The sequence below is a fragment of the Balaenoptera physalus genome, assembly GCF_965194825.1.
Source record: "Balaenoptera physalus genome assembly, chromosome: 6".
NCBI classification, from domain to species: Eukaryota; Metazoa; Chordata; class Mammalia; order Artiodactyla; family Balaenopteridae; genus Balaenoptera; species Balaenoptera physalus.
The window spans coordinates 81,523,341-81,549,875 of NC_138885.1; the positions used below are offsets into that span (position 1 = coordinate 81,523,341).

At 38.3% G+C, this 26,535-nt stretch overlaps 2 long non-coding RNA genes and 1 pseudogene across 3 annotated transcripts in view; 1 reads left to right on the forward strand and 2 right to left on the reverse strand.

Moving 5' to 3' along the window:
• LOC309663463 overlaps positions 1-26,535 on the reverse strand; it is a 320,115-nt gene that overhangs the window by 58,503 nt on the left and 235,077 nt on the right. The gene's annotated exons all lie outside the window — the stretch shown is intronic.
• LOC309663416 lies at positions 93-2,847 on the forward strand. Its single transcript, XR_014265251.1, has 2 exons — positions 93-1,682; positions 2,498-2,847. It is a non-coding gene; the product is annotated as an uncharacterized lncRNA (long non-coding RNA).
• LOC309662908 (non-histone chromosomal protein HMG-14 pseudogene) lies at positions 23,043-26,473 on the reverse strand (annotated as a pseudogene). Its single transcript has 2 exons — positions 26,422-26,473; positions 23,043-25,020 (listed from the first exon to the last, which is right to left on the reverse strand). The product of its transcript is annotated as a non-histone chromosomal protein HMG-14 pseudogene (transcript).

Consider the following 26,535-nt stretch of genomic DNA (forward strand, 5'->3'; position numbering starts at 1 on the left):
GCCTGGGGCGGAGCTCCGGCCGCCGCCGCTCGGGCCGCCCCTCCCTCTTTGGGCCATCTGGGCGTCCCCGCAGCGCGAGGTCAGGGGCCTTGCCGCCCTCCACGCCCTTCCCAGGAGTCGCCACCCGCCCGCGGCGCAAGGGTCCGACTGGCCGCGAGCAACCCGCGGGCCTGCGGGGACAGTCGCCGGATGAACTCTGCTCGCCGGGTTTTCCGCCCTCCGGGAGGCCGCGATTAGAGATCGGGGAGGTCGGGCGGCCGGGAAGGGCAGGACCGCGCGCCGAGCCGGCGGGGCGGCGGGGAGAGGCGAGCGGCAAGCCCGGGGCCGAGCCGCGCTTCTTCGCACCAGCTGCCTGGCCAGTCGGGGAGAGGGCGGCCGCCGACGGTCGTCGTGCAAAGCGCCAGCCCGGGCTTAGGGGTGGGGGAACATCCTTTTTGTTTTGTTTTGTTAACGAAAATCATTTTTAATATAGGTATCTAAATAAATATAATCCGTGTCACAGTGGCCGCTTTCCTGGCCTTCCCATTCCGGCCCGCCTGCGGCAGAGAATGTCTTTTCTTCCCAGGACTGCATAGCGGGGCTTCCCTCAAAGAGCCAGAATCAAAGGGCAGGAAGGGGCGCAAAGATCAGAGTTCAGCCCTCTTCAGAGGAGTAAACGGAGCCTTGGAAAGGTTAAGTCCCGCAGCGACTCGGGCACCCAGCTCTAGCCCAGAGCTAGGGTCTCCAAATCCTTCCTGAAGATGCAACCAGGAGGAAGCAGCCCAAGCGTTTCCTTTACCAACCATCCTTCTCTCTCAGCGCTCTCTGGCCCTCGCCCGCACCCACGCGTCCCTTCCCCACCTCTCCTCCCAAGTGGCTTAGTATCGCACAGGCAGTTACCAGGAATACCGGTTATCCCAGTTGTGTCCCTGTCCAGATAAAGCCATTCGGTGGCCCCCTGGAGGGGCGAGTGAACGACTGTGAAGAAGACCAGACTTGAACCTTACTTGACTTTTCCACCTCCACCCCTACCACCTCTGTGCCAGAACCTCTGGAGTCCCTATAGCCCCCCTGGTTACCTTACCCTTCTCAATCTCCTCAAAACCGGGGGACTGGATCCTACACATTGAAACTCCAACGAGATTCCACACGCTGAGCACAGGCCGGACTGACACCCAGTAGTGAAAGGAGACACACGGGAATATATGCCCTGTATCTAGACTGGCAATCAGGAGCCACAGAGTTCGAGGGGCGGGGTGCAGCTGGATTCAGTTGGGATGTGGTCTGGAGGTCAGAGATAGGGGATTTACAGTTTAGGTACTGCTGTTAACTGCCTTTATCCTTCTCAAGCCTTCTTTTTTTTCCTTTCTTTCACAGCACTTTCAAGTCCTTTCTCTTCTCTCCTGGAGAAATTTGGTTTGTTGTCTGAAGTTGGAGAACAGGGTCATGTACCCACATGTCCTTGAGAAGTAAACCAAGGCACATTCATATGAGGCACCTGCAGAAGGAGGGAACAGAGGAATCAAACTCCTCCACATTATGGCAATCGCTTACTGGAGATGAATTTTGTGGATAGGTCCTCAAGCAAGGCACAAAAGATAATGATATTTGCCACAGAATATCTCAGCAACAAGGACCTCCAAGTGCTTTACATTAATTTTTACTTGCCATAAGGGGAGTGCTGTGCTGCCCCCAACTTCCAGGTAGCTTAAAGGAGATTCAGTTGGTTAAAAAAAAATTACTTCCGGTCCACACTGTCTGAGAAATGTTTGTGGGAATAGTAGCTAAGTCATGCATATCTCAAAATGTAATGTGGAGACTCTGTTTTCCATTGTCACCAAAGAGTCCTCAGAAGCCAAAACTGAGAGAATGGTGGCAAAAAGAACAGGTGGGAGACTATAGTGAAGCTTGTGGAAAAGAAAATTTGGAAAGAAAACAAGATCCATAACACCAAAACTAGTAATGTGTTTGCGCTTTGGCAGGGGAATCCTAAGTCCTTATTAATGGGAGAAGTCAAGATATATTTGTTGGGGCTTATAAAAAGGAAAGGAATTGAAAATGAAAATGGAATAAAAAATCCTCAAAATACGCGCAAAATGCAAAATGACAGTAATCTCCTGGCCTTGACAGTCTAGATTACAAAGCACCTCTTAAATCACAAGACCCAACTGGCTCTTCTTCCTTCTGAGGAATTACTTGACTGGCTGAAAATTAAGATTACTTTCAAAAGTCATATGTATTTTTTCCAGAACTCAGACAACACAACCTTCCCGTCAATGTAATCATAACTAAGGAAGCCATGCAAGTTTTAAATCAGTTTACAAAAAAAACAGATGTCCTAAAAACCATTTTCTAGTCCATTCTCCAAGTTTTTAAGTTAAATAGGTTAACTAACTTTTAAAAAATTCCAGCCAGAACAAAATGTGCATTTTAATTTAAAATTAATAAGTATTTATGGTTGCAAAATAAAAGAGGTTTATTATTTTATTTTTAAGTTGCTTTTTCACTTACCTGTCAGGCATGCTAAGTTTCCTCTGCTGTATCTGATGTGCTCACCAGGACAAATAAATGCGGATTAAGCAATGGTCACCACTACACTGCTCTAAAGAAAAATAATCGGGTTATCATCAGCTGTTACAGGAAGAGCTCAGATCCAGGACAGAGCTTCTGTCGGGTTTGAAAGTTTTTAGCCTAACATAGGAGTGATGAAGCCACGTTGCCATTCAAAAGCCTTTCTCAATGCTGCAGGCATATCTCAAGAACTGTTTGACAATTCTCCAACCTGTAATTGACTGGATCCTTGAGAAATTTACCTTCAGACATCTAATTTAAGTTATGGACATCTAATTAAAAAATAAGTATCCTCTACGTTTGCATTTTGTTTGAATATTTCAAATAGATTTGACCTTGCAAAGGTTCTCATGAATGCTGACCTCTCATCTCTCTCTCCCTTTCTCTCCATTTCCCTCTCTCTCTGTCTCTCTCATACACACACAGAGATACACTCAGTAGTCTGCAGCCTCTAGTTGTAAAATTAAATGCAGAATCAGAAGATTCCAAAAGAAATATATTCCTAAGGCAAATCCATAGAGACAGAAAGCATATGAGTGGTTGTCAGGCGCTGGGGTTTGGGGAAGAGGAGAATGGGTAGAGACTGCTTAATGGGTGTGGGGTTTCCTTCTGGGGTGATGAAAATGTTCTGGAACTAGACAGTGGTGATGGTTGTACAACATTGTGCACGTACTAAAAATTACTGAAATGTATACTTTCAAATGGTGAATTTTATGTTATGTGAAGTTTACCTCAATTTCTTAAAAAAATAAATGTATTCATATATGGAAAGTTTGCCATTTTTCAGTAGTAGTAGTCATTGGGATAAATGTAGACAGAAAATCTTAAAAAAAGAAAGAGAATTTGGAAAGAGGAAAAGAGACATCTTGTCCATCACACTCACTGAAAACTCAAAAATCATGGCACCAAATTTACTGTTTAGTTTCTCCATGTGCAGCCAGAAAAAACATACAAATTTCATTTAGTAAATGTTTCAGTCTCTCAACTTTTGCCATAGGTAGTTTCTTTTGCTGTCTAATCTAATTCTCTCACGTTACAATGTAAGGCCCATTCTCTTGTATGCTGTCTTTAGAAACAGAAGACAGACACTTAGCATCACCACAATATTCCCTTCACATTCTCCAAACCTTGATTGGCCTTACCCAGCCTTGCCTTCCTCAGGCTAAAAAAACAGGGATGGATTTCTCTGGTATTCAGTCATTTTAATTGATCTTCCTGGTGCCCGTTTCAATTGCACCATTTGCTTGCAAGCCCCTCACAGCACAGAGGGCCTCACCCATCTGAGCAGAGTTCCCGGGTCACACACGCTCATATCCTTAATCATCTGTCTCAGACACTCCACACTGCATCCCTGTTTCTAAGCAGCACCTTGAAGATGATTCCCACTAAGCTGGCCATACACTTATGCATGAAGCTTGCATTCTGGACTCTTAGCAAAAATTTCAGAGTTCCTTAATGTTCCCTTTGTGACATAGTCCATGTGTCCAGTGCAAGAGTCCCTGTTTTCCAGCTCCCTCCTCACTCCAATCTTTTACTGATGTGATCGTTGTCCTGCTCTTCTATTTTGTTTGTTTTTTATTTCAGTAAATACTACTTCCATACTGTTAATTTGTTCCCTAAGAGTTTCATAAGATGCCCAATTGTTACAACATGTCAATTATGAGTGCAGCATAGTAAAAGACAATGGTGTCTCACAGCCATAAAATCCTGACTAATGGTATCCCTCATCTTGGGTCCCTTGAATTTGTGCACACACAGACCCTGTAATAAGGAAGACACTAATATGATAAAGAAGACCTTTATCATGTGCCCTGAACACAGCCCTCTTCTTTGATGCAATTAGAAAATACTGACTAGAGTTATTATTTCATCATTTAAGGATAATTAAAAATACAATAAGAAGGTCCTCCCAAGGATGTCTGCCAGAAGTTTTACTGCATTGTTACCTGCATTGAGCTGCATGTATAACAAAAGGCACCATGTATGTGGAGCACTGTGGCAGATATTAAACAAGGGGCTTATGAGATATTATCTTGTCTCATCTTCACAACACCCCTATGAAGTAATACTATTATTATTCCCATTGTACACATAAAGAAACTGGAGACTCGGAGAGGTTAAATAACTCACCTAAGGTCACTCAGTTAGAGAGGGGTAGAGCTAGGGTTCAAGCCTAGACTCGACTGATTGTAAAGCCCTTGCTCCTTCCACTTTGTTATTCTTCCCGTCACCACCTAATAAGCTTGGGACAACGCAGGTGATGCCAATAAGCATAAATAGGGCTTTTTCTTCCTGTTGGCTCCCTTAGAGATGACAGGGACTCGGGCACCCGTAGGGACTTAGAACTAAGTATTGATGGTGGAGGCCACTGTAAAACAGTGTGGGGGGGGATGAATTGGGGGTAATTCCATCTCTTTGGTGGGGTGTGAACCACCTAATACCAGGAGCTGTTGGAATTCTTTCGCATGGTGCCCACTGCCCAAGTCCAGCTGAGAGTACAGCTCCCCTTTCAGAGCACTGTGTGGCTATAAGATGGATAAAATAACAGTAAATAGGTTGGTGAAAAGCTCAGTTTTATACTTTTAGGTATGAAAAGGGGAGACTAAAATAAAAATAAAATATTTGGGGGGGGTTTCCGTTTTTATTTTTAGACTGCGTACTGCTGAATTTTGTAATCAGTATTGAAAGTCAGGGCTTTATAAAAATGTTATCTCAAAAATAGTCTAAAGGAATTTCTTGGAACTGTAAAGGGAAATAGAATTTTAAAAGGGGGCTTAATCAGTATAGATTTTACATGATTAAAGAGGTTATTTTTAAGCTACTTGGAAAGCAACATAGATACAGATTCAGTATCAGGTATAGGAGATTGGGGTTTTTCTATAGTGGCAGAAGAAATGTATTTTTGAGAATAATTTTTCATATTTATAAAATGTTCTACCTAGGAGAATACTAATTAATATTTGCACAGGTCTCTTTAGTCTACAATGTGCTTTGATGTTTTCTTACTTAATCCTCTAATAACTGCAGAAGGTTTTTGATCATGGAGGTCATACATCAAGTCAATCCCAGAAGTCCATTGCCTATGTACACACACACACACACTGTACATGCCCCTCTGGAAGCAGGAAAAGTTTTGAGTGATGGGGCTTGTAATGAAGGATATTCTGGGTTTGGAAAGGGGACTGGGTTAAGGAGAACTTAAGGGGCTGAAGATAAAAGTGAACAAAAGAGCAGGGAGAAAGAGAGTGGGCAGCATGGTATATCAGAAACAAGGTTCAGATTAGACATCAGGAGACAAAGTTCCATCTTTGCTAATAAGCAGCCTTGTGTCCTTGGGCAACTTACTTTACCTCTATCTAAGGTCTGTTTTCTTATTTGTAAATGAGTGCTTTAGTTGATCTCTGAGATCAAATTCATCAAAATTGTCTGTGATTCAATAACAGTAGTTAGCTTTAGTGATTTTTCTTTTCCTCTCAATAATTTTCCATATAATGAGCATGTAATTACTTACATACTTTTATAATGAGCATGTATTTCCTATATATCCAGAAACAAAAAGATTAAACTTTCTGTGGTTTAATTCCTTCAACCACAGGAAGGTTTCCTTTTATCAGTTTATGCCACTTCAACCTTTGCACAGGACTAACTGTAAATTATCTTCAAGGACAGTGATCCATAAAATACTAATTAATTAAGCTTTTAAAAAATCTGAGTTGCAATAATGCGTTTAAAATAAACCTCAATAAATTTTTCTGCCACATATATGGTATTATTTTTTAAGAGGAAAATGGATGATAGTTTTCTATCTTTGATATTACACTTGAATTGATTTCATTATTATACCTCTGGGGAATTTTGAGGTATTCATTAAAGGAACAAATGATCCTTGTTTATTTTTAGACTACTTTATTTATCTACTAGGCCCAAATATTCATAAGCTAGAAAATAGTATCACCAAGTAAGAGACCTTGGTTTGGTAACTCTTTTGGTGCTCTGCACTTAATTAATTTTTTTTTTGAATTGTTTAGTCCATCAGCTATCTGAAATGTAACAATGGGTATTTGAAGTTTTGCTTCCTGAAGAACATTGCATTTACATGTGAAGACTGGTTTTCAAAAATACATAAAATATGCTGCTAGAACTGGTGGACAAAAATATTTTCAAGGCTATCACTCTCAAAGAATGTGTCCTTGAACTTTTAGTTTTCATTTGATTTTGGAAGTACAGCTTAGGCTGACTTCAGCTTCTTCAAGGATTGTTTTCTTAGTTTCACCTGACCCTCCATCAACACTGACTGTGAGTCTTCCCTTTTCCATCCCCACCCTTTCCTTCTGATAGACATTAATGGCCAATTACTGTGCTGTGGCAAGCTCAGCATCCCATTTCTTGTGGTCACAAGGTATGTACTTTTAGTAATTTACTTTGTGTTCTTAGCATTAAGATGCATCCCTAAGAAGTCACATTAGAAGACACTAATGTTTTGACTAATTTAAAACTGCAAATGAAAAACACCTAGGCTACAATTATCAGTTTATGAGGATCTAGGTATCATTAAATGAGTTTAGTTGTTTCTTCTTAGTACCGATTACTTAGACATGCCTAATTTGTTTTTCTTCGTATGAGCAATCAATTGCCCTTTAAGGTAAAGTGGACTGACGTAGAATGATGATTAATTGTGTCAGCTCTTCAGAGGGTGGACCATCTACGCTAAGGTCAAACAATAAGGATAAAATGGTTTAGGAAAGGTTCATATTTGTGTCATAGGAATCTCTTCAGTCTACTGAAAAAAAAAAGTCTCATTAAGCAGTTGACCAGCTCAAACAAGACTGTAATCATAGCAAATTAAGTGTATTTATTTACCTATTGTGAGTTTATACTAAGCTGGTGAATAAATACTTAGGAAATAATTCCTCACTGAAATCTCATGAATTATATTACATTGGTATTTATCTTTATTTGATTGTGCTATATGGCCCCACGGAAAATCTGGCATATTTTCTCTTTCAAACTGTTCACACTTTTTAAAGTAAAAATATTGGGTGGGCCAAAAGGTTCATTCGGTTTTTTTCCGTAAGATGGATAAAGTAGCGCTTAATTGTCGTTAACTTCATTCAAAACAATTTTGTTAGATTGTATGTGACAGCTGTCATATCAGCATGCATTTTAAAAAAAGACATCAAAATTGGTGAATTTTTGTGTAGCCATTTTAATACTGAAGATGGAAGAAAAAAAGCACCATTTTTCGCATATCATGCTTTATTGTTTCAAGAAAGATAAAAACACAACTGAAATGCAAAAAAAGATTTGTGCAGTGTATGGAGAAGGTGCTGTGACTGATGGAACGTGTCAAAAGTGGTCTGTGAAGTTTCGTGCTGGAGATTTCTCGCTGGACGATGCTCCACGGTCGGGTAGACCAGTTGAAGTTGATAGCGATCAAATGAAACAATAATTGAGAACAATCAACGTTATACCACACGGGAGATAGTTGACATACTCAAAACATCCATATCAAGCTTTGAAAATCATTTGCACCAGCTTGGTTATGTGAATCGCTTTGATGTTTGGGTTCCACATAAGTTAAGCGAGAAAAAACTTCTTGACCGTATTTCCGCATGCGATTCTCTACTTAAACGTAATGAAAACATTCCATTTTAAAAACAAATTGTGACGGGAGATGAAAGGTAGATACTGTACAATAATGTGGAACAGACGAGATCATGGGCAAGCAAAATGAACCACCACCAACCACACCAAAGGCCGGTTTTCATCCAAAGAAGGTGATGCTGTGTATATGGTGCGATTGGACGGGAGTCCTCTATTATGAGCTCCTTCAGGAAAATGAAACGTTTAATTCCAACAAGTACTGCTCCCAATTAGACCAACTGAAAGTGGCACTCGACGAAAAGCATCCAGAATTAGTCAACAGAAAACACATAATCTTCCATCAGGATAACGCAAGACCGCATGTTTCTTTGATGACCAGACAAAAACTGTCACAGCTTGGCTGGGAAGTTCTGATTCATCCGCCGTATTCACCAGACATTGCACCTTCACATTTCCATTTATTTCGGTCTTTACAAAATTCTCTTAATGGAAAAAATTTCAATTCCCTGGAAGACTGCAAAAGGCACCTGGAACAGTTCTTTGCTCAAAAAGATAAAAAGTTTTGGGAAGAAGGAGTTATGAAGTTACCTGAAAAATGGCAGAAGGTAGTGGAACAAAAGGGTGAATACGTTGTTAAATAAAGTTCTTGGTGAAAATGAAAAATGTGTCTTTTATTTTACTTAAAAAAACCGAAGGCACTTTTTGGCCCACCCAATATATGACAACTCTCCTGATTTCTCCTGTTCACTATTTCAGAGACTGCTTGGCTCATCAATGCTATTTGTTCCAAACTGCTTTGCAAACCATAATAGTATATAAAGACCCCCATGGGACAAAAGTCCCAGAAGTTCCCTAACTATGCCTTTTGGTCAAATTAAGTAGCTATTATCTTCATGTAGAAAAAGATCAAAATAGTTGTTTTGATACTTCCAGTTCAAAATACTTTCATGTCTGTAAAAAGACAGTTAGGCTTACACAACTAAATCTGAAAGTCTAGCCTTATATATAAACTGATGGCTCAACAAACAAAAGAGTGGGTAACCATTTCTGGGGTGTTTATAAGGATTACTGGTCAAAACATCTCTCTGATAAATTTCCCTTTGTCTATATATGTCCAGGTCAACTCTGGGTATAACTACTGTTCAAATTATCCCGTATAACTATCACCTCCTCAAGGGAAAGGAAACGTCTCTACTGAAATCCATTTATTTTGAAATTAAAAGAGGAAAGAAGATCCTTCTGATATTTAGTCCAGATCCTTTGAACTTAAATTTTAATTGCTGGCTCTGCTGTTAAGAAGTTACGACACTTTTTTAAACTATTCCCAAGAACAAGACTCTAAATGCCAGATGGAATTAACCTAATGGTCCATGGATCCAAGATTCAGTCTCCAACTTTGGGACAAAAGGATAATTTGTAGAAGATGATAGTGGCTTGCCTCTTTGTCTTTAAGGAAGTAGTAAGGCATAGCAGGAGGACACACTGTTCCACACTAGACAAACCTGAGTTCAATCAACTCTACTTCTTATTAACTATGTGATGAGGTTACCTAACTCTCTGGACCTCAGCTTCCTTTTTGGTAAAATGGAGACAGTAATGTCTCTTTCCATAGTCAATGTAGGGCATAAATGAGATGCAACAGACATAGTGCCTGGTACATGGTGAGCCTCAAATGTCAATTACTTCATCAGAACCTAGAGACAGACACCTTAGAAACCTGTTAGAGCCATCTCTTCACTGATCTCCACATTTCCTCAATCTGTGTTTTGATTTTGTAACATGAATTTATCATCACTCCCTATCTGAAAAAATATTCCATTTGCTTACACTCAGTATTTTATTTGCCTTAAAAGTTCATTTTCAAACTTTCAGAAAAGAACCCTGATTAGAGTCCCCAAACGTTCTTAAGTTCATGCTCACTTGATCTCCATCCTCTATAATTTCATTGTCTTCAATCATTCCTCCTTTAAATCTTCATGTTTACATATTAAAGTCCTAATTTAGGGGTTAGAAATTGTTGAAAAAGTTTGGACCAAGCTTCCTCCTGATCTTTTAAGGAATTGGGTAGTGCTGACTGGCCAAACTTCCTGGATAACTTCACAAACAGGAAGTGGGGTGTAAAACACATACACACAACCTGTCCTAAAAGCAGGGGTGAGAAGGGGGGTTTATACGTTAGCCACTGAGTTGAATAACTCATGCCATTTCACCCAAACTGCAGGAAGACGTGTCTGTCTTGCTTAACATTGTGTTTCTGGTGTCTAGCACAGTGATTATCACATGGCAGCTGCTTAAGAAATGTTTGTTGATGGAATGAATGAATGAATGGGCAAATGGATGCCATTAAGAATCCCATGTGTACGCTTTGGTAATGTACTATATGTTACAAATGCCTGGTTATATCAGTTAGTAATGCTTTCAGCTGCCAAGTCAAAATACTCAGAATACTACCCAATAGTGGCTTAAATAAATGAGGTTTTTTCCCCCCTACAATTTGGAGAAAGGTTGTTGCAGGTATGTTGGCTCAGCAGCCCTATGATGTCAGGTTTAGAGTCTCTGAGAGTCTCTTGGACTTTTCTGGCTGGCAAGATTGTTGGAGGAGTCCCAAGCATCATGTCCTCCCATGACCATGTTCAAGAACAGATATAGCTAGTGGTACAGGGCAGAGAGCTTCTCTGAGTACCCTGTCTCTTATCAGAGAGGAAAATATTCCACAGGAGACCCCTAGGGAATTGCCCCTTATACTCCATTGGTCAGAACTGGGTTTCCTGCTCACTCCTAGGCCAGAAACTAGAACCACTTTCCCTGAGATCATTGGATCTCCAACTAAGATCTAAATAGGGATTCTGTGAGCAAGGAAAAAGAAAGAGGGTGAAAATGGCTTTTGCTATCCTCAAAATTACTGTTGTATCAGAACCATTTTCAGGGCTTGTTAAAACTCAGTGTTTTGGGCTTCCCTGGTGGCGCAGTGGTTGAGAGTCTGCCTGCCAATGCAGGGCACACGGGTTCGAGCCCTGGTCTGGGAAGATCCCACATGCCGCGGAGCAACTGGGCCAGTGAGCCACAATTACTGAGCCTGCGCGTCTGGAGCCTGTGCTCCGCAACAAGAGAGGCCGCGATAGTGAGAGGCCCGCGCACCGTGATGAAGAGTGGCCCCCGCTTGCCACAACTAGAGAAAGCCCTCGCACAGAAACGAAGACCCAACACAGCCATAAATAAATAAATAAATAAATAAATAAATAGAATATAAACAAACAAACAAAAAAAAAACTCAGTGTTTTGTTGATATTCCTTGGCTATAACTAGACATAAAATTGGTGCTTTTAGTTACCACTGATAGAGCTGAATGGAAAATTAAGGCAATGTTAATTAATTTGTTAATGTTAATTACATAATTTAATTAAAATATTGTGTATAATTCAAAGAAAAGGACTAATAATCCTTCGGATTTTTCATCAGTACCTGTGATGTTGCTAGCATTTCTGAAGAAGTGTATTTCGATGGCTTTTTTGCCTTCATAAAAGGAATGAAATCTATTCCAACAAATAGAAATAAATTAAGATCTGAACTGATTCTGAAAACTTGTCTTTTATTGTGAGCATAAGAATATCTTGAGTTTGTGTTTGCCCTACTAATTAGTGACCACAAGAATAAAATCATGAATCAAAAGGTGAAAAATTCAAAGTTTTCTAGTATCGTAGAAGCCTTAGATACTATATCTAGTATACAGTATCATAGAAGCCCTCAAAAAAGTGGAATCCAACCTTTTGAAATTTAATTTAGTTAAATTGGTTATGAAAATACAAGCTTGGTCTCAAAATACTGTTTTCAGTTTAAACCAAAAAGTACAGAGTTTTAGAAATTAGTAGTCCATGTAGGAGCTATGACTTAATAGGGTTTTACTGCTTTGTGAGATTCTCCAGACTATTATTACTAGTGAGAAAAATGTTGCATAGTTTTCAGATATACTGTTTTAGGTGACAGGTATCAAACATCAAAAATACTAAAACTTGCCTGTGTTATATAGTAAGATGTCTCAGAGTAAGACGTCTCCTCAGGGAAAAAAAGCACTTGTTTCCAGTAATTTTTAATGAGTGTTAAAGATTATACATTGGATAAAAGGATAAAAAACTTAATTTGTTCATTTCCCATTATAACTGAGCTTCCAAAGGTATCTGTATTTAAATTTTATTAAAAACAGACATATATCAGAGGAAGCCTGGCTATCGAACCAAAACACTCATCTCATCTCTACCTTTTAAAAAATAGCCAATTAAAGGTTATTTACTTTTAAATGTTATATGCTGTAAAAGGCAACTACTAAAAATATCTTCAGTTATTCATCAGTAGACCTTCCACACTTTTTACACTATGTGCCAGGCAAAAAAGAGGTAGTAATATAAGTCATCATCAACCATTAACTTGTTTTACCACTCTAGTACATACTAAGCATGTACTACATATGAAAGTTAATATATGAAAGTTATCAGAAACTTTTCAGATATGAAAGTTAAGTTTACAGAATGTAAGATTTTTGTGGTAAGATTGGAACAATTCCACAGAATACAGGTTGGGTGGCACTCTTATAGTTTCCTAGCAAGTAGATTATATAAAATCTGAAAATTTTCAAATTTGGTTCTTTTCTCTTTTATCTGTTTACTCATTCTTTTATTAGAACTTATTTTTCACACTACAACTTACTGGGTGTTAGATCCTTGTAAGAATGTAAGAGAATGTCATTTCTGAACCTGTGCTTATGAAATGAAGCCTATCTCAATCAACTTGTCAACTGAGCTTTAAAATCCCTGGCTGGCAGTGGGTGGGTTCATTTGTTCGTTTTTGGTTGGTGAATTTTTCTTTACATAATTTTTAAGTAAGGCACAAACCCAAGGAACAGGTCCCATTGCATGTGAGCATTTAAAAATGGGATCTGAGGATCATGATTGCTATGGGTTGAATTGTCGTCCTCCCCCGCACCCCCCCACCCCTGCAAAATTCCTATGTTGAAGTCCTAATCACCAGTACCTCAAAATGTGACCTTTTTTGGAATAGGGTTATTGCAAATGTAATTAAGATGAGGTCATACTGGAGTAGAGCAGGCCCTTAATCCAATATAACTGGTATCCTTATAAAAAGGGTAAATTTGGACATAGACACACAAGAAGAAGAATGCCACCTGAAGATGAAGGCAGAGATCTACAAACCAAGGAACACCAAAGATTGCTAGCAAACCACCAGAAGCTGGGACAGAGGCATGGAACAGAATCTCCTTCACAGCCTTCAGAAGGCCGCAACCCTGTTGACATTTTGATTCCAGACTTCTAACATCCAGAACTGTGAGACAAACAAATTTCTGCTGTTCTAAGCTACCCAGTTTGTGTTATTTTGCTACAGCAATCCTAGCAAGCTAATACAATACTTAATCATAATTAATTAGAAATATCTGAGGCTGTCTTAGGGGTGGAAAGGCTGTTGAGGGAGATTACACCCTCCTTGGAAAGGAGTTGCCCCTACTCAGGGGAGGAAGGAAGGAAGGAAGGAAGGAAAGAAGGGAGGAAGGAAGGAAGGAGGGAAAAGAGAGATTGATTGTCAGCACCATCCAAGGAAAAGAGAACTACCTGACTGGTAGCCCGAGAAAGATCACAATAGTAGATATGAGAATAATTTGCCTTTGCCACATTTACTCAAAAAATCCTTTAAAGCCATCCAATTCACTTTCCTTTCACTTAATTCTCACCACATAATCTAGAATTTACTAATTTAATATCACAGATCACATAGTGCTGGACAGAGGGAGTAATAGGGAGTATTCTTTTCCCTAGAAAGGATATGCCTCTCTGCAAATTAAAACAGTGGTAGAAACCAGCATCTCTTGAGTTTAGCAAATATAACCTACTTATAATAATAAACAATAATAATAGGTAACACTGAGCACTTGCTATGTACCTGACACTCCTCTAAATACTTTACATATACTAATTCATTTAATTCTCACAGTAAACCATGAAGTAAGCATGATGATTATACCCATCTTACAGACAAGGAAATTGAGGTTTAGATCTCTTGGGGAGCATTTTACTAAGTTTCTAGACCTGAGCACTAAGAAACTAAACGCTTGACCAGTAATGATCCCCTAATATGCTCTACCTTCTTATACCTGGCTTGAAATAGACATTCTCACCAACCATATCACCACACAGGTAGTACCTGCACAATCTCAGCAACTCTGTACACAGTGCAGTTCTCTCTTGAGAATTAAGATAGCAAAAAAGAACTGGAAACAGAATCTATTATATCTTCTCAGATCACCTATGGGTGAGTGATTCTCTAAGCTGTCATCTACCTAGCATCCACAGAGTACAGATAGTATGAAACAGCTTAACTATTCAGGGTGCACAGATTGTGTGCAATTTTGTGCTCACACTATTATATTACTGGGTTAGAAGCAGTGTTGTATACCCAAGATATCAGCTTTGTAAGGGTGAATTTCTTTTGCAAGTACTACATAATTGGATTGCAAGTAATTAAAACTCACCACACAGTGTAATAAGAGTTTTCATGCATCCCTTGGAACCACTGTAATTCCACAGAATGTATGACTAAAAGTTAAATTTGAGGTGCCTGCTTCTCTTTTATAATCCTCCTGATCTTTAATAGATGAACTGAAAATAAACACCAACAAAGTGTAAGCACAGAACAATTCCCTATGATTAACTTTTGTCTTTGAGCAACAAGACATTTAAATTTTGTTACTCCAGTCAGAAGATTTTTTAGGAGCTAAGACTATGGAATGGGGCCTCGAGTATTCCATTATATTATCAATGTTAAAGAAATAAACATAAATTAATCAAAGCAGAGACAGGGCTTCCCTGGTGGCGCAGTGGTTGAGAGTCTGCCTGCCAATGCAGGGGACACGGGTTCGAGCCCTGGTCTGGGAAGATCCCACATGCCGCGGACCGACTGGGCCCGTGAGCCACAGCTACTGAGCCTGCGCGTCTGGAGCCTGTGCTCCGCAACAAGAGAGGCCGCGACAGTGAGAGGCCCGCGCACCGCGATCAAGAGTTGCCCCCGCTTGCCACAACTGGAGAAAGCCCTCACACAGAAACGAAGACCCAACACAGCCAAAAATAAATAAAAATTAAAAAAAAAAAACAGAGAGCAATGAAACAAGAGGTAAACTGAGGAAAAACGTGAGGCATGGCTTGCCAATCTCACTATAAAGAGTAGTTTTTACCTCGTAAACCTTGAGGCAACCAAAGAACCTGGGAGAAGAAAGAAGAGGACCTGGTGCTTACACTGAGGTGGGGCGGAGGGGAGTGGAGAGCTGCTCCCACAGGTCCTGAGCAGCGCTGCGGAGCGCCATCCTTGCTGCCTGTGGACACTCACTTAGGCAGCTCCTACTTGGTGGCAGGCATTCTCCAGGTTCCGAAATACAGAAGTGAATAGAATAGACAAGCTCTGTACCCCTATGAAGCTTACATCCACTATGACAAACTCAGGGTTTGGGATGTTGATCCCTTATACTTCCGGAGAAGAAAAGTGTGGAGGGGTGGATAGAGATAGAGAACTAACATCTACTGAGCACACACTACGTATGAGGCTCTGGACTGTACCCTCAGTCCAGAAAAATCCTGATCTCCTGCCTACTTTGGATCCTAAATAGAAAAGACTACACTATGGCCTATAATCAGTAGTCTATGAAATTAACGATCATAGAAATACTTAGAATCTTCAAACTGAGGCCGTCTGGGCACATGGAAGACATTCAATAAATACTTTTAGAATGAATGCATTATTAATCATAATTTTTAAAACTGTCAAATAGCTTCGTTATTTACTATTGATATTTATTGTATGACATGAAGTGATCTGAAACTGTATAAAAGACACTGTTTGTCTTTCCCTCTTAAAGGGAACAATACCTAGATATTGCCTAAATAAAGAAAACACTTGGAGAAGTTAAAGTAGTCCAAGGGGCTATTTTAAGCAAACACTTCAGTTTCTTACATCCGTGAGAATTCTTATAAACGAACAACATGAAGTCGCAAGAGGTCCTTCACCTGAGCAGCATCAGTTATCGCAGCGTAGATTCCAGGGGTGGCTAGCTGACCCTTGTCTTCAAAATGAATGATGTTGAGAATCTAAGAAATAAACAATGCGGATTGTTCTCCTTTCTGAACTCAAAGGATATACACTTTGAAGAGACGTAAAGGGGAAGAATTTCATCTGCTTAGTGAAAACAAATGAAATTGTCCAGTGTATTTGCCTTCTCACTGGAATAAGTGAGCCATGTCTAGACAGGCACGGTATAGAGAAAAGTTTGTTGACTGGTTAGATCATTTCAATGGAAGAAATTCAATACTGAGGAAAAGAAGTATAGTTGCAAAATCCTCTGTTCAAACATGAAGAATACTCAAATATAGCATAAATTTGTGATTAAAGAATATGAATAAATGTTAACTGTTCCTATTTTTGATAGCAGCACACATTTTTTCTTTCCACAGCTTCATGATACTATATTCCTGCTTAATTGCTTCCTCAGTAGTCTTCTTTACAGCCTACCAAAATCTAAGGGAAAAAATTTTAATTACCACTATTTAGAGTAAAAATTGTAATTAACCTTCCTAACAAACATGGAAGGGGGAACCAACAGCAAGTCATCTGGATGGGAGTGGAGGAAATCATCTCTGCTTAGGCTGATGTTTCTTTAGAACAAGTGAAGATGCTGGTCATCCTGAACATGAGGTAGAAAGCAAGGAAATAAGCAAAAGCCCATGTCATGAAAAGTGGGCAATTTCTGTATTTTAGGAGTCATAGCTTCATGGTAAAGCTTTATTATTTTATCTGAATTGTTGTAGATTTTCAGCAAGAAATACAATAAAATATAAGTTCAAAACACATTCCAGAGACATGTGTAACTATATAATCATCTCTCTTAATTATCCCTGCTAATAGGAAACATAGTGGTAAAGATCACCCCAAATATCTTTGTTTGAACACTACTTTTCTGTGGATTTAATGGGGTTTGAGGTATAATTGACATACATTATACTAGTTTCAGGTGTACAACATAATGATTCGATATTTGTATATATTGTGAAATGATCATCACAATAAATCTATTTAACATCCATCACCATATATACTTATAGAATTTTTTTCTTGAGGTGATAACTTTTAAGATCTACTCTCTTCAGAACTTTTAAATATGCAATAGAGTATTATTAACTACAGCCACCATGCTGTATATTATGACTTACTTATTTTATAACTGGAAGTTTGTATATTTTGATTCCCTTCACCCCTGCCTCTAGCAACTACCAATCTATTCCAGATATCTCTTTAAAAACCATATTAATTGGGCTATGAATATAGTATAGTATCAACATATAATATGAAAAGTTGATGAGCAATAAGAATTACTACCTTGGGATTGTTGCTTGTTGCTGTTTCTCTCATTCTTTTGAGAAGTTTATGCCCAGTTTTAATGGAAACTAAAGAGACATAATGCATCCTTAGGAATAAATTTGGGTCTGAGGGAATATGAAAGTTGAGAAGTTTCCATTTCTAGGGTCTCTTTCATTCTAACATTTAGGAATCTGCGTCTTGAAGACAAAGAAGTTAACAGGTGATCACTGGATTACCTATTACACAGAACAGCAAAAAGAAGTTTTCTAAGAACGCTTGATCTTCAAAGTCAGAAGCAAACATAAAATAAATTTATGAGAGGAAGCCAACCTGGGGAGCATACCAGTGGCAAGAACCAACTGGCTTAGAACTAACTGGCTCAAGAGCAGAGGAACGTTTGTATTTCAATGAAAAGAAGAAAAGAAAGTTTAAAAGAAAGGTGATAGTATATTTGATCTGCCAATAATTTAATATTTGAAAACTTCCAAAAGGGCATTTCTACATATTCACATCAAAAAAAGTCATGGTCTCACCCAAATATCCATGCACAATTGTATTTTTATGTACAATACACAAATAGTCTAAGCAAGTCTAGCTCTAAAACATATTTCTCAGGTATATTTCATGACAAATTCCCAGGCTGAAGGCCAGGGTAAAACCAAGGAGGCCACTGCCCCTTCCATGATAACCATGTGGGTGGCTGCAAGATGATCAGGTGAACACAGAACGTCTATGAACTTCTTGTAGGCAGAACTAGGTATTACTCATCTTTAGAAACTCAGCACCTACTACAGTGCTTGATACACAGTCACTACTGGATCAGTGTTGGCTGATTAATTAATAAATGTGTACCTTATAGGTGAACAATCATAGGTAGCTACCTGGATTGGGAATAAGTCACAGACTGAAATTCAAATTATGTTGGCAACTTGTTCTGTGAACTTTCATGAGTCAACTTCTGTCCATTCAGTCATCTAGGAAAGAGGCTGCCTGTTGGAATGTTTAATGTATCTAATGTGCATTGACGTCTTCATATAAAAGTACCAAATTACTCTTTATTAACTAAAGAACTCATTCTTTGTACTTACCAAAGTGCTTTTAATCTTGAAAGCACTTCCAATAATGGCAAATTACTCCTAATATTTTTCTAAAACCTTGACACATTTTAAGGACTAAAAATATATCTATAGCTCTCATTTGGAATTATTACTTTACCCAGTTCCAGATGGCTTCACTGTAATAATTTTTAAAGCCTTTCTCTGGTCTCTTACCTTTTTCAGAATTAATAAAATATTTTCATCAAAAGGGGTTCTAGATAAAAAGGAATAATGTGGAGGCCCTTACACTCACTATTAAGTTCAAGGTCAATAAGACTTTAACTCTGTTCATTGTATCCAGATTCAGATAAATCTGAAGAAACCTTTTGCCATTATCCAGAGATTCTCAATCTCTGGACCATTACTAGCCCTGGGGACATAGGTCAATTCTAGTACTTAGGTGGCTCAGAATCACCAGGGGACATCCACACTCAATGAAAGAAACCCAAGTCCTCGGGAATCACTGAACTCATTCAGTTCTTCTAGCACCTGAGAAGTTAGGGGGGTCCATCAACAGGACACACTCAAGGACCCCTTGTACTTCTCCTGCTCAAATACAGGCCAGTCTTGGCTACTGGTACTTCAGCCATTTCCAGGCATCCCACTGAGGGTCATTTGTTACGATAGCACACTGAGGTCCAGTTTCACAACTGGTGCAAATCTACCTGTCTTGAGTGCTGAAAAGAGGAAAAATGTTAAGAGAAAACCAAAAAAAGCAGAAAGCAGGAACCAATAACAGATTCAAAAAATGGTTATGTCTAACAGGCCCTTTACATGTAAATATATTAGTATTGTCTTCCCAGCTCTGTATTTAACATAAAACAATGATCATTTTGAAAACGAAACACCTATATTTAAAGCATATAACATGAGGACATTAGTTGGAAAAGAAAAAAGTTGAAAGGAACTTTTGTTGGAAATTTGAAAAGGACTAAATATAGATCTTCATAACTGTTGTAAAAAAATTTTAAATTCCATGATTGACAAAAACAAAAATCAACCTCTCTTTTCCTTCTCTCTGTCTCATACATCAAAATTAATAAATTCCCCCAAAAGTATAAATTATTTCAAAATACAGACTATTTGTAAATTTGTATTTACAAATAAAATACTGAATACATGTTTTGTTATGTTGTTCATTGTTTATTGATTAAAACACACTTTGCTGGATTAAAATTTTATTTTGTTACCCATACATTAATTTAGGAAAAAAAGAGATGAATGCTTTACCCCCTCTAATTATTGCTTCTTCTTTCTTGGCCTTCCAAAGGAGGGAAACATAAAGGATGAAACTTAACAAGATCAAATGCAAAAATAGCCTGCACTTCATCAAAATCGCTTATGAATACCACATTTATGAATATTTATGTGAATGTTCATAGGAAGCTATGTCTTCCTTGTGATTCCTTAGAACATTGCCAGAACTATTTTTTGTTTTATAGATATTCAATTAATATTGATTAAATACCTTCAATCAACATACTATGAATTTTTCCTAAACTTCGATTAACTTATCCCAAATAAATTAATAAACTTTAAAGTGTTTTTGAAAAGTTCATGGTTCTTATACAAAAATAATTTATCTCAATAAATAATAGTGGAGTGACGTCTATAGGTAGGAGATATATCATCAATACAAAGATAACAAGAATGACTAAACACAGATTACCATCCACGACAGTTATTCTTGGTTCCCAACCCTCTTATCCTTTACAACAAAGACAAAAAAAGCTAAAGACTCACTTTCCCAAAGTCCCTTACAAGGAGATGTAGCCATGTGACGCAGTTCTGGCCAATGAAATGTAAGGAGTCTGTAGGGTGTGTTTAGGAAATTTTTCCTTTTCTAATATAAGGAAAGCCAGATATGACTAGCAGCTGCCCTTCCCCTCCTTCCTGCACTGAAAGCTGAAGTGATGCCCGGAGCTGTGGCAGCCATCTTGGAATCAAATGGGAAAGAATAAGAGAATCACAGTGATGCTGGTGCTGACACCACTGAGATACTGACATATTGCCCTCAGCAACCTCCTCCCAGATTTTGTGTCATGTGAGAGAAATAAAACCCTATCTTTTTAAGCCACTATCAGAGTCTCTGTTGCTTAAAATTGAAAGCCTTTGTAACTGATAAAGAATTAATAAAAGTATTTTTTAAGTACACAAATAATGACTAGAGGTTCAAAGAAGGAAATTACATAAAGTAGAAAGATATAGGAAAGGCCTTGAAAAAGACTTGGCACTTGTTAAAAGCATAAGAGGCTGGGATATGAAAGTAGGGTGAATTTCAGGTAAAAATTATGCTATGGGCAAAAGATTTGAGGAAAATGTAAAAATTATTCTTCTTTTATTAAGCCATCTGTTCACAAGGTCATTTTGCTTAGTTTTATTTAAGGCTAAAGATTGATTTATATATTTAATGCTGCCAAATATTAACACATTCTCAATAATGCTTGCAATATCACAAAAATAACTGATTTATTTTGGCAATTTGGTGAAAAAATGTCCCCAAAAGTATAAATAATGAAGCATTTTGCAATTTTAAACTCCACATGAACTATTTTAAATGCTTTTTGAGTAACTTATACTTATTAAAGTTTATTTTACATTTATTTTGTTTTTCTTTCTTTACTGTGTTTTTATAAACTAGGGAAACAACAACATCCTAATCCCATTTAATCATGATAAATTATTATTTATTACAAAAAGAAACTATCAGTAGCCAATGAATCATTGCATTCTTCATAAACCTGATTATTACATATACATTCTAAAAATAAATACAATAATGAGCTCCTTGCCTCTGCATAGATACGCGCATCATAATTATAAAACTGTGCAGGCTTCAGGTCAAACCAGTAGGTCAAAGCTCTGATCCTAACCAACCCAGGACAAAGCTGCTGATTAAAAGAAAAAATTAAATAACAACAAAAATCCTATCCCAGTGCAAGGGAATGCACTTGACAAATTGTTTATTAGATTCAAATGTCTCTGCTCAGCATAGGCAAATTCATTGAAAGACGAAAATGAAAGCCCGATGAGCCTGTAAAAATGAGAGTTCTCCAAATTTAATTCAAGGTTGAGGATGATCAATTTGGTTATTTATTCAGTGTGTAAGAACACTGGATAATTGGTGTTAGAGGGAAAGATTGGTTTTTATTCTCTGAGACAATCTCTAAATACATAATTTTGGCATTACTCCAATTTGTACATTGTCATATTTCTGGAAGTATGCTTAATTATGCAATAGTAATAACTATGGATGCTTTGTGCCAAGACATCAAGACCAAAAAGTCTGTTGTGTATCAGTCTTCCCAAGCAAATTAAATAATCTTAATAAGTTATTTTAGTACAAGTTAAATATTAAGATGAGTTATATAAGACAAATAAACTGATGCATAATGGCCTCTAAGACAGATATGTATTTTTTAAATTCTGAAGAGTTCAAAACAGGGATGACATTAAACATGCTAACGTAAACTCCCTGTGCAGAGTAAAGCTGAAAATGTTATGTGAAATTATTTTTAATACATCAAACTATTTTTATTTTAAAGTACTAAAAGGGTACCTGCTGGAAAGATGCTCAATTTTACTATGTTAACTAATGGGAATATAAAAGAATTTAAACAAGGAAATAGCTATGTATTTGTCACTTTAATTCATATTTATTTTAAAATCCTTAACCCTGGAACATATACAGATGTGTATATAGGCGTGTATGCACATATGTATGTGTGTATGCATGTATTGGTTTTATTGTCCATTCATAGCTTCAGAGACCTGATCTATTTGCAGCTAAAACACATTGGTCTTGGGATCTGACTCTCAGTAGTATCCTAGGGTCAAAGACTAACTTATTTTACTTTTAAAACATGTTTAAGTTTCTGAAGATTATCTGTATTTGCTTGTGTCAGTTACATATTGAATCCTATTCAGCAAACACTGCACAACTGAGAGCAAGGTTCTAGCCCAGACATACAGGACATACATATCGTTCTCAACCCTCCCTGACTGCCAAACTTAACTACCACCACAAGCACCCTATTTTTAACAAAATCAAGGAATCATAGTTTGTTTCTTTCAAAATTTCTTTACCAGCAAAAACAAATGGTCCATGTTCTGGAGTGAAACTGGCAAACCTCCCAACAAGGCAGCCAGCAGCAAGAGAGTATCCTGTCCCCATGAAAGAAGCAGTGGTTTTTCTGTCCACCCCAGGCTGACAGGTATGGGGGAGGCCAGGCAGAGCCAGACAGAGCAGATCCAAAATCTATGCATGCCCATCTCTCTCTCCTCTCTCTCTCTCTCTCTCTCTCTCTCCTCTCTCTCTCTCTCTCTCTCTCTCTCTCTCTCTCTCTCTCTCTCTCTCTCTCTCTCTCTCTCTCTCTCCTCTCTCTCCCTCTCTCCCACTCTCTCTTTCTTTTCTAGGTGGCCATCTATCTTTAGTAATCTGGACCATGAGGTAAAACTGATAAATGAGGGACAACCTAGTAAATCAATGAATTCTATTTTGATACCTAAAGAGTTTAGCCAGACATTTCTAAGCTTTCCTCATCAACTGCAAACATTACTTTTCTGTTTTATTTCTCTCAAACTAAGGATGCTAATCTTTCACATACCATCACTTTTGGCGGGGATGGGGAGATTTCCATTATCACTGCCTCCCTGGTGAAAAGTCCACACTCTGAAGTCCAGGCTTCTTCTCTTTCTTTTCTTTTCAGTAGACTTTATTTTTTAGAGCAGCTTTAGGTTAACAGCAAAATTAAGCAGAAGGTATTAAGATTTCCCATATACCTCCTGCCCTCACACATGCATAGTGGTCCCCGTTATCTACATTCCCCACCACAGTGGTACATTTGTTATAACTGATGAACCTACATTAATACATTATCACCTAAAGTCCATAGTTTATATTAGGGTTCACTCTCGGTGTTGTACATTCTATGGATTTGGACAAATGTATAATGACATTTTAATCCTCAGTAACTGTACAAGTTATTCTCCATTACAGAGGGAAATTTTTATAAATATATATATATTTTAAGAACCAATTCTTAAAGCCAAGTTATCATAATCAAATTGCTTCAACTCTTGGTGGATTCACAAAAATTCACATTGCTGTTGCCAATAACCTGTTTTCTTTTTTTTTTTCTTTCATAATTGAGATTTTATTGGTTGTTTTGAGGATCAGTACACAGACATTTCAATTTGTACACAATTCTCAACATACGTACCAAAAATCTAAAAAATCATGTAGTTGTGATTCTTTTCTGAACAGTTATTCCAGTGATTTTCCAGCTTAAAATTTAGGGGCAAATTTTCCTTCACAGGATATCAAGTACCAATATCTTCAAATATTGATATGCTGTTACATCGTAAGTCCCACTAATTCACAATTTAATATCATATACACTACATACTCAAATTGTCAATCGTTCACAGCACATTAACAGTTACTAGAAGAACTGGACTACCACGACCAAAGATGTTACAGAGTGCACAAAATTCTGCCCAGGAGAGCCAAGATCAAGAGGTGAGTGGTTTGCTTTAGGAAACAATTCTACCAAAAACAACATCGGAAGAGAAGTAATTTAAAGTGTTTAAGACATTAAATGCACAACTGACTCCAAACTGCCATTTAGTATGCTTTGTATTATAGGATATAAAAGCTACCCTCCATCTGTGGAATGTTAAGCTGACACCCAAGACAATCAAAGCCTCCCATATTCAATATCCCACTATTTTCTGGTTGTACCAAAAAATAAACAACCAGCAAATGATTTCATCTCTTAAAAAAAAGCATTTACACTTAAAAAAAATGGAATGAGGTGGGATTCCCTCCTTTTAAAAAATGTTTCTAGAGCTACTAAAAAACCTGCATTTACAAAACAGTTGATAAAAATATTCCTCTGGATTGTACAAGAAGGGAAACAGGGACCCCTGATAGGACCAGGTGTGTGATATTAATTAGACTTGGCTTCTTTCTCTACTGCTTCATCAGAAGCTGAGCTCTCCTCATTTTTAGTTTCTCCATTTTCTGCAGGTAAGTCTTCTTTAGTCTCTTGGTTAGCCACTTCAGCCTGTTTTCCCTTTGCTCCCCTTTTCCCTTTTGTTTGCACTTGTTTGTCGGAAGATTTATCCTTTCCTGCCGCCTTTTTTGGCTTCGTTTCCACTTTCGCAGGAGCCGGTTTAGCTGACAACCGCGCCGACCTCCTCTCGGGCTCCTCCTTCGCCGCCCCCTCGGCGCAGCTGACCTTCCTCTTGGGCGTGTGCCGGGTGCCTGGGGGCCGCGGCGCGCCGAGATCCTTCGCGAAGCTGGGGGGCTTGGCCGCTGCCGCTCCTCCCGCCGCCCCAATAATCTGTTTTCTAATGCCTCAAATTTTTTTGACAGAGTTAACTGGAAGGCTTAGTATTTGTTTGGGATTTTGGTTTTGTTTTGGTAATTTTGTTTACATTGTTTTAAGCAACAGAATAAAATAGCCAAATTGAAATAATGTTCTACTAAATTAATCATTTGTTTGGTTGAACTAATTGACCAATTTTAATCATAACAGTGTTATTAAATACAGTGTAAAGTGCCCTGACTGAAAATTAAACTTGCTCGAAATATGGAAATTCAGAAAATGTAACTATATGCATTGCCTGTATACAGCAAAATTTGCATATCATTAATATACCCTCATCAGACAAGAAGGTAATACCATGCGGGCCGTTTAAGTAACCTGACAATACAGTGCGCTTTTAAAAGCTTTGAATAAATGGAACTATACAGAATAATATTTATGTTACTAAACAGTGTGTAACGATGTGTGGCTCTTGAGTGCCACATCAATTGTTATTTAGGTTTTTAGCTTGTTCAGACATCTACCATTTCTTACAAGGATCAGGAAAGAAGCCAGACCAAGATCATGTTAGGCTGATGCTTGGCCGGGCAAATCGTCAAGTAGCTTGCGTTGGTTTTCAGAGCCCCCTTCCCTTTGCCTGACCTTCCCTAGGTGTATCCCCCCATGTGCCTTCCTAGTGCCTCCCACCATATAACTTCCCTCACTGTCAAACCAGCCTCCCACCCCTCACCTAAACCTGCTCCAGGAAATGATGGGATAGACTCACTTTCATGTATAAATAGCTGACAAAGCTTCACTTGTTATCATTCCTGAGTTATATAAATTTTAGGTAAACAATATGCAAAGAATAAAATATTTAATTCTTAAATTTCAGGATCCTGAGAAGTGAAAAAAGTATTTTTGCAGGATGGTGTGGGAACAGGGCGGGCGAGGGGTGGGTGTCTTCTCAGCGAAAAGGATAGGGGAAGCTTAGTAATCTCAAATTATTTTCAGAATTGCAGTAAATATTCCTATGTACTTAGGTCAGGTGAAACATTTCCCCATAAAATGTGACTGCTAGTATTTGCTTATATCAAATAGCTGAACAAGAGTCTGACCTACAGCTTCATAACTTAAACCATAATTAATTACAAGCCTCACTTCATCCTGAGTCACCCCCCCACCCCCCGCAAATTACTGTAATCTACAGAAAAATATTTGGTTGTCCACTGCGTGTTGATGTTGATCTGTCATCTTTCACTCTATCCCTGTTGCCTATTTTACCCTGTCAACCCCAATGCCTTGGCTTATACACGAACGAGAAGAATTCCATTTTCTCATCCTAGCATTAAAAGAACGAAAACAGTAACTTTACTAGGCTAAGCAAGGAACAGGTCGAGAGACAAAGGGCCGAAAATATGTGAGAATTAGGAGAATTGCCAAGAAAGTACTGAAGTCTCCTGATATGATGAGGCTGTTAGCTAAACCCTTCCAGTGCTTCATGAACTATATAAAGAGAGAGCAACTTCCAGAGCAGCATTAGCCAGAATTCCAGTTCCTGTCTC